We start from the raw sequence: 9015 nt of genomic DNA on the forward strand, positions 1-9015 counted from the left end.
AGAGTGTGTCTTTGGACAAATGTTGGTGGGGAAATCTTGCATACCGGGCTTATTATTTCTTCCTGATCACGAAGTTGAAGTGTGTTTCTGCTCATAGAGTTGGCGCTTGGAAGCGGCAGGGCTTGGTCTGTCTTGGCGGTAACTGACACACCACTCACTACCTTGTCTAGACTGTAAGCCCTTTCCAGGTGACCAGTTTGGCAGGGGAAAACAAACCACCTGTTTGCACTTCTTTGTTTTGATCTACTAGTAACCCACACCCTTTGCTTTAAAAGAAGGATTGACTTGGAGGAAACAGTTTGAGCTTTGCTGGGAGGGAGTGAGGAGAGGAGGGGACCCGGCCCTGGGCTGGAGTCCTGGGGCTGGAGAGGGAGGGTAGTGAGCGTGAAACCCAGGGTATGGTTAGGTCACACAGGCAGTTCTGCTGGAATGCACATTTGTGCCAAGGTGATTGATACGTTAGAGACACTGAGCGTAGCATGAATTTTGAGTTTATGTGTAATTTTTGCCTGTGGGAGACACGAGGTGAACACGGATGCACACCCAAACTATGACAGCTCTTTCCTCCACATTGCTCTCAGATAATCTCTGGAAAGAAAGCTGTGCTGGAAGACTACTTGTCAGAGGTCGTATGCTGCGGGTGCGTTGTGTGTGTGTGTATAGTCTCACATTTGTTTCTTGGTTTTGTTTTCGTTTTTTGTTTGGTTTTTGAATGTTTATTTATTTATTTGGCTGTGCGGGTCTTAGTCGCAGCATGCGTGAGGGATCTAGCTCCCCGACCAGGGATTGAACCCAGGGGCACGGAGTCTTAACCACTGGACCACTAGGGAAGTCCCTGTGTAGCCTCACATTTGGAGAGTTGGTCACACTGGCCTTCAGCCTGCTGTGGAGGCCTCTGCTCAGCACCCCTGCCATTCTCCAGGCTCTGCGTGAACACTTCCACGGAGAAGCAGCTGAGTTCTTGACTGAGTAGCATTTCTGTTGTCGGATAGCTCCGGCTTTCAGAACGTTCTTTACATTGAGACCAAATGAGCCTCATATTGTCTACCGATGGGTCAAGCCCTGTCCTTGGAGCAACACTGGAAAACTCTCCCATGGGATAGCGCTTCATATTCTTTTTTTTTTTTTTTTGCGGTATGTGGGCCTCTCACTGTTGTGGCCTCTCCCGTTGCAGAGCACAGGCTCCGGACGTGCAGGCTTAGCGGCCATGGCTCACGGGCCCAGCCGCTCCGTGGCATGTGGGATCCTCCCACACCGGGGCACGAACCCGCGTCCCCTGCATTGGTGGGCAGACTCTCAACCACTGCGCCACCAGGGAAGCCCTAGCGCTTCATATTCTTGAAGACGGTGCTCATCTGACAGCTTTTCCCAGGATTTATGTCACCAGCAGCTTCAAAAATCCTCCAGCTTTTTATTTTGAACAATTTCATACATACAGAAAAGTTGAAAGAGTAATAAAAAAAAAACCTTATATACCCTTTCCGTACCTTTGCTGGTTGTTAACAAAGGCTTTATCTTCCTCTCTGTATACACTTTGCTATGACTGGACTGTGTCCTAAAATTCATATGCTGGGGCCCTAACTCCAGCCTTGGAGTCGTGGAGATGTGGCCTTTGGAACGTGATAGGTTTAGATGAGGTCATGAGGGTGGGTCCCCATGATGGAATTAGTGCCCTTATACAAAGAGCTGCCAGAGGCTTGTTCTCCCTGTCCACCGTGTGAGGACACAGAGGTTGGAAAGCCAGAGAGAGCTCTCACCAGGAAATGGAATCGACTAGCATCTTGATCTTGGATGTTCAGCCTCCGGAACTGTGAGAAATAAATTTCTGTTGTTTAAGCCACTTAGTCTGTGGTATTTTGTTATGGTGGCCTGATTAGACTAATACACTTTTTCATGACCATTTGAAACTAAGTTGCAAACATATTTTACCCCTAAATACTAGCACATGCTTCCCCCACCCCCACCCCACGCCATGCAGCATGCGGGATCTTAGTTCCCTGACCAGGGATCAAACCCATGCCCCCTGCAGTGAAAGCATGAAGTCCTAACCCCTGGCCTGCCAGTGAAGTCCCCGAGCATGCTTTCTTATAATAGGGATATTCTGTGTAACCACAATGCCATTAGCACACAGATAAACAATGTCTAAACAATATCTAATAATTCAGTCCATATTAAAATTTCCCATTGCCCCTTTATATGACTCTAGCAAACTCCCCTTCAGTAGTTGTGGCTCACGGGCTCTAGAGCTTAGGCTCAGTAGTTGTGGTGCACGGGCTTAGTTGCTCCGCAGCATGTGGGATCTTCCTGGACCGGGCTCGAACCCCTGTCCCCTGCATTGGCAGGCGGATTCTTAACCACAGAGCCACCAGGGGAGTCTAGGAAATTCTTTTCAAAATGAAAATATCCTTCATAAAATTTGAGAACTCTGATTTCTAACAAATAAGCTTGAAAAATGTCTAAAAAATTAAACTATAACCTCTGGATGGAAGTGATTTTGATGTAAAATGTGCCTGTTTTTACACACCTCAGTAGTACTTGATAGAGCATCATTCCAAAGGGACTCCCAGGCCACACACTGTCACAGTTGCTTTAATAACCTCATTCTGGTTGATTCTGGTCTACAAATGCATTTAAAATTTTTTTCAGACAGATAACTTATAAATGACCTAACGTCTATTGTTTTTTAATTTATTTTTTATCTATTTTTGGCTGGGTTGGGTCTTCGTTGCTGCGCGGGCTTTCTCTAGTTGGGGCGAGTGGGGGCTATTCTTCGTTGCGGTGCACGGGCTTCTCATTGCGGTGGCTTCTCGTTGCGGAGCACAGGCTCTAGGCACACGGGCTTCAGTAGTTGTGGCTTAAGGGCTTCGTTGCTCCGCGGCATGTGGGATCTTCCTCGACCAGGGATCGAACCCATGTCCCTTGCATTGGCAAGCGGATTCTTAACCACTGCGCCACCAGGGAAGTCCCTTATCTATTTTTAAAGAGCCTCACCATACCTAAAAAGGTAGGGTGGTTGTTTGAAAGTAGTAATGTTTGGGTGTTTTTATGGTTAATGCATTTTACCATATCTTAAAACTCTGCTGTTTACCATGTCTTAAAACTCTCTGCTCTAACATGAGTTAGGATTATGTTCATCCTTGAGGGACAGAAACCCACAATATGGCCTAAACAAGACTAACGTTGATGTGCTTTTCTGAATGTAGCCAGCCAGTCCAGGGCTGGCATGGTGGCTCCATGGTCCTCCCAGACTCAGGCTCCTACAGTCATGTCCTGCCCTCATCACACGGAGGTGGATTCAGTTACATCAGAATCTCTGGGGTGAGACCCAAGCATTGTGTTATAATTCTAGATATATTATAGTTTGTCAATGCTCTTCCTAAAAGGTGGCGCCCAGGACTATACTTGACTCTTCCCTGGCAGGCGAGCATCGTGAGGACGGGGTCTATGTCTGCTCAGTGCCCGGTGGGGCCTGCTTCCCCTCCAGCCATCACGTCTGTGCTCTGCCAGTGGGAAGGAGCAAGGGGAAAAGAATGTCTCTCCCCTTGAGGATCCTTCCCAGAGTGGCACATCACTGCTGCTTAAGACCACAGGGACCAGAACTTAGGCCAAAGACCACACCCAGCTGCTGAGAAGTAGACTATACTTTGAGCAGCCATGTGCACAGTAAAAATTCAGAGGTCAGGAATTCCCTGGTGGTCCAATGGTTAGGACTTGGCACTTTCACTGCCAGGGCCCGGGTTTGATCCCTGGTCAGGGAACTAAAATCCTGCAAGACGTGCAGTGCAGCCAAAAAAAAAAAAAAAAAATTCAGAGGTCATTTTGCTGAGGAGCAAGGAGAGAACGGAAATGGGGGCAGCTGGTAGGCTTTGCCACTTTACAGCTAAGACACACCTACAACTTTAAGTGCATCACTTCAAAGACTCTGGACTCAGTTAAAAAGGAAAAAATGCCAGGAGATATTCTACTTTGCTAGGGCTGCCATAACAAAGTACCACAAACTGAGTGGCTTGAGCAACAGAAATGTGTCGTCTTCCTGGTCCTGGAGGCCGGAAGTCTGAGATCAAGGTGTCAGCAGGGTTGGCCTCCCCCAGCTTCCGGTGGTTGGCAGCCATTCTTGGCTTCCCTTGGCTTCTAGATGCATCCCCTCACCTCTGCCTTCACGCTCACGTGGCATTCTCCCTCTGTGCATGTGTCTATGTCCAGATTTCCCCTTTTTGTAAGGACACTGGTCATATTGGTGACAAGCCCATTCTATTCCAGTATAACCTCATCTTAACCTAATGACGATATCTCAATGGCACTATTTCCAAATAAGGCCACATTCTGTGGCGTTGGGGGGGGTAAGGACTTCAACATAGGAGTTTTGAGGGGACACAGTTCAACCCGTAACAAGGGAAGATCGCAGAGAACTCCATTTCAGAACGACTTTTCAAAAGCAATAACCCCTTACGGAGTCCAGAACGACTTCCCTGCCTGGCCTGGCTCACCTGTCCTGAACTTCACTGTGGCAGCAGCAGGGGGCAGGGCTGTACCGCCCGCTGGGAGCCGTTTCTCAGGCCACCTGTGACTGCTGGAAGACTTCACAGCTCATCGAAACCAACAGTTCACTGCGGTCTCCTTGGGCACCACCATCCCTCCCTCAAAGCCTGCAGTGGCATCAAGACCTATGAATAAACGAGAGAGGAAGTGGGTCAGACGACCACAGCCTGTGTGGGTGTGTGGAGTTGGTTGGTGGGAAGAGGAGGCCAAGGGCAAGTGGAGGTTTGCAGGCCCCAGCCTGGGCCAGAGTGTGCGCCTGGGAGAGACAGGTGTGGATAAGGAGAGAGCTCCACTTTGCTGCCCTCCAGGCTTCCTGCTCCGAGGGGCCAATACCAGTCCCAAGCTAGGAGGAGGGTTGGCTTCTCCAGACCCAGCCAGGGCTGGCAGGCCAAGTGGAGGACCCCGCTGTTTGATGTTCCATCCTCCAGCTATCATTCCCATTACAATGCTTGTCCGATGGCTGTATTTCTGTGCCTAGAAAGAAGGCAGGATGTGGTGATATTCAGCAAGGAATTACTGAACGCCCACTATGTGCCTGTGACTTTGAAGAGAATTGTGAAGCAGCTGGGCAGACGGCATGGGAGTGGACAGAATTAAACAGCTCAGCACCGAGAACCAACGGTGGGCCCATTCTGTGTGGTCTGTTCTGTGTGGCCAGTTCTCTGTGGCCTGTTCTGTGTTGGGGGCAGGGCAGCTGGTGTGGGTGGGACTCCATTCACAAGACCAACAGACAGTCTGGGACATATTTAAACCAGTGTCGTGCTGATGCATCACTGAGACTTTTTTTTTTTTTAATAAATTGGGATTTTATTCCTGGATTATTATTAATTTTTACATAATATGACTTTTCTTCAAAAGCTTCTTTAGGGCTTCCCTGGTGGTGCAGTGGTTGAGAGTCCGCCTGCCAATGCAGGGGACACGGGTTCGTGCCCCGGTCTGGGAAGATCCCACATGCTGCGGAGCGGCTGGGCCCGTGAGCCATGGCCGCTGAGCCTGCGCGTCCGGAGCCTGTGCTCCGCAACGAAAGAGGCCACGACAGTGAGAGGCCCATGTACCACAAAAAAAAAAAAAAGCTTCTTTAGTTTCTTTTTGGTATTTTGCTTTTTAATTGAAGTATACTTGATTTACAATTTTTTTTTTTCTTTTCAGCTGTGCCACACAGCATGCAGGATCTTAGTTCCCGACCAGGGATCGAACCCACAGCCCCTGCAGTGGAAGCACAGAGTCTTAACCACTGGCCTGCCTGGGAAGTCCCAAATTTGTTTTCTAACTGGAGTATAGTTGAGTGAGTCAGTGATACATATACTTATATCCACTCTTTTTTAATGACCTATATATATCCACATAGGTCATTACAGAGTACTGAGTGGAGTTTCCTGTGCTATACAGTAGGTTCTTATTAGTTATCTATTTTATATATAGTAGTGTGTATATGTCCATCCCAGTCTCCCAATTTATCCCTCCTGCCCACCCCCCGCTCCACTGAGAACATTCTTGACACGCCTTTGGATTTTGCCTTTATACTCTTTTATTTTCCAAAGTAATACCTATGTGACTAAAAAGGTAATAAATTTATTTTACACATAAAAATATAAAGAAAAATTATCTAGAATCCTTACAAGTTAGAGATTCAGTGTCTTTTTCCTACTTACTTGCATCTGTACATAATTTTGTGCAGTTTTATCTAAGCATTCATGCACAGTTTAAAAAGTCAAATAATTCTTTTTTTTGCTTTTAAAATGTTTATTATATAAGTTTCAGGTGTACAGCATTGCAGTTCAACATCTGTATACACTACAGAATGATCCTTCACCATACACTTGATCCCTTTACCCATTTCTCCACCTCCCAACCCCCCACCTCTGATAATCAGTAATCTGTTCTCTATTATCTATGAGTTTGTTATTGTTTTACATTGTTTTGTTTTTGTTTTTTTTAGAGTCCATGTATGAGTGAAATCACACAGTATTTGTCTTTCTCCATCTGACTTATTTCACCTAGCATAATACCTTCAAAGTCAATTCGTGTTGCAAATGGCAGGATTTCATTTTTTTATGGCTGAATAATATTAATAATGGCTGAATTATAATAATCCATTGTATAAATATACCACATCTTCTTTATCCATTTATCCATCAATGAACACGTAGGTTGTTTGCATATCTAAAAAGCCAAATAGTTCTTACAAAGTCTGTTGCAAAAACCTCTCTCCTACTATTTCCCCTGCCCAGGAACAGCCAGGCTCGTCTCTCACAGGGCATGATGGTATCTTCCTCCAGGTCTCTAAATAAGGGGCTTATATTACCACACCCTGACTTTTTTTTTTTTTAACATCTTTATTGGGGTATAATTGCTTTACAATGGTGTGTTAGTTTCTGCTTTATAACAAAGTGAATCAGCTATACATATACATATGTTCCCATATCTCTTCCCTCTTGCGTCTCCCTCCCTCCCACCCTCCCTATCCCACCCCTCTAGGTGGTCACAAAGCACCGAGCTGATCTCCCTGTGCTATGCGGCTGCTTCCCACTAGCTAGCTATTTTACGTTTGGTAGTGTATATATGTCCATGCCACTCTCTCACTTTGTCCCAGCTTACCCTTCCCCCTCCCCGTATCCTCAAGTCTGTTCTCTAGTAGGTCTGCATCTTTATTCCCATCTTGCCCCTAGGTTCTTCATGACCATTTTTTTTATCAGATTCCATATATATGTGTTAGCATACGGTATTTGTTTTTCTCCTTCTGACTTACTTCACTCTGTATGAAAGACTCTAGGTCCATCCACCTCACTACAAATAACTCAGTTTCGTTCCTTTTTATGGCTGAGTAATATTCCATTGTGTATATGTGCCACATCTTCTTTATCCATTCATCTGTTGATGGACACTTAGGTTGCTTCTATGTCCTGCCTATTGTAAATAGAGCTGCAATGAACAATTTGGTACATGACTCTTTTTGAATTATGGTTTTCTCAGGGTATATGCCCCGTAGTGGGATTGCTGGGTCATATGGTAGTTCTATTTTTAGTTTTTTAAGGCACCTCCATAATGTTCTCCATAGTGGCTGTATCAATTTACATTCCCACCAACAGTGCAAGAGGGTTCCCTTTTCTCCACACCCTCTCCAGCATTTATTGTTTGTAGATTTTTTGATGATGGCCATTCTGACCAGTGTGAGATGATATCTCATTGTAGTTTTGATTTGCATTTCTCTAATAATTAATGATGTTGAGCATTCTTTCATGTGTCTGTTGGTAATCGTATATCTTCTTTGGAGAAATGTCTGTTTAGGTCTTCTGCCCATTTTTGGATTGGGTTGTTTGTTTTTTTAATGTTGAGCTGCATGTAAATTTTGGAGATTAATCCTTTGTCAGTTGCTTCATTTGCAAATATTTTCTCCCATTCTGAGGGTTGTCTTTTCATCTTGTTTATGGTTTCCTTTGCTGTGCAAAAGCTTTTAAGTTTCATTAGGTCACATTTGTTTATTTTTGTTTTTATTTCCATTTCTCTAGGAGGTGGGTCAAAAAGGATCTTACTGTGATTTATGTCATAGAGTGTTCTGCCTATGTTTTTCTCTAAGAGTTTGATGGTGTCTCCGACTTTTTATTTTAGGCATTACACTTGGTCCTCCATATTCCCAGGGTGCTGCAGCCATGGATTCAACCAACGGTGGATTGAAAATATTTTTTAAGAAATATTTATTTATTTGGTTGCACCAGGTCTTAGTTGCAGCATGTGGCCTCATTAGTTGCAGCAGACAGCCTCCTTAGTTGCAACACACGGGCTCCTTAGTTGTGGCATGCAGTCTTAGTTGCAACATGCATGTGGGATCTAGCTCCCTGACCAGGGATCGAACCTGGGCCCCCTGCTTTGGGAGCGTGGAGTCTTATCCACTGCGCCACCAGGGAAGTCCCTGAAAATATATTTTTTTAAATTCCAGGGACTTGGCTGGTGGTCCAGTGGTTAAGACTCCGCACTTCCATTGCAGTGGACCTGGGTTCGATCCCTGGTCAGGGAACTAAAATCCAGCATGTCACATGGCACGGCCAAAAAAAAAAAAAAAACATTTCCAGAAAGTTCCAAAAAATGCAGCAACTATTTACATACCATTTACACTGTATTAGGTAATATAAGTAATCAAGAGATGACTTAAAGTATACGGAGAGTGTGTGTGTAGATTATATGCAAATACTGTGCTGTTTTATATAAGGGACTTGAGCATCCCAGGAGTTTGGTATCTGAGGGGGGTTCCTAGAACCAAGCTCCTAGGGACACAGAGGGACAAATGTATATGAATATTCCTCTCTTCCTTCCCTTTTCTCCACCCTTTCCACCTCCTCATCCTCCCAAAGTAGTTACACCGAATTTTACTTACAGCATTATTTAGCATTTATGTTGATATGAGCATGAAAATGTCATTCGCAGATAAGACAAAACACAGTGACTACTGTCTTACACACCCTTTTCTTTCCCTCGAGT

At 45.2% G+C, this 9015-nt stretch overlaps 1 non-coding gene across 1 annotated transcript; it reads left to right on the forward strand.

The window, feature by feature from the left end:
- The first annotated feature begins 3686 nt into the window (after positions 1 to 3686).
- TRNAE-UUC (transfer RNA glutamic acid (anticodon UUC)) lies at positions 3687 to 3758 on the forward strand. The gene has a single exon. It is a non-coding gene; the product is annotated as a tRNA-Glu (tRNA).
- The last annotated feature ends 5257 nt before the right edge of the window (positions 3759 to 9015 follow it).

This window comes from Lipotes vexillifer, unplaced genomic scaffold (assembly GCF_000442215.2).
Source record: "Lipotes vexillifer unplaced genomic scaffold, Lipotes_vexillifer_v1.1 scaffold1139, whole genome shotgun sequence".
Taxonomy (NCBI): domain Eukaryota; kingdom Metazoa; phylum Chordata; class Mammalia; order Artiodactyla; family Lipotidae; genus Lipotes; species Lipotes vexillifer.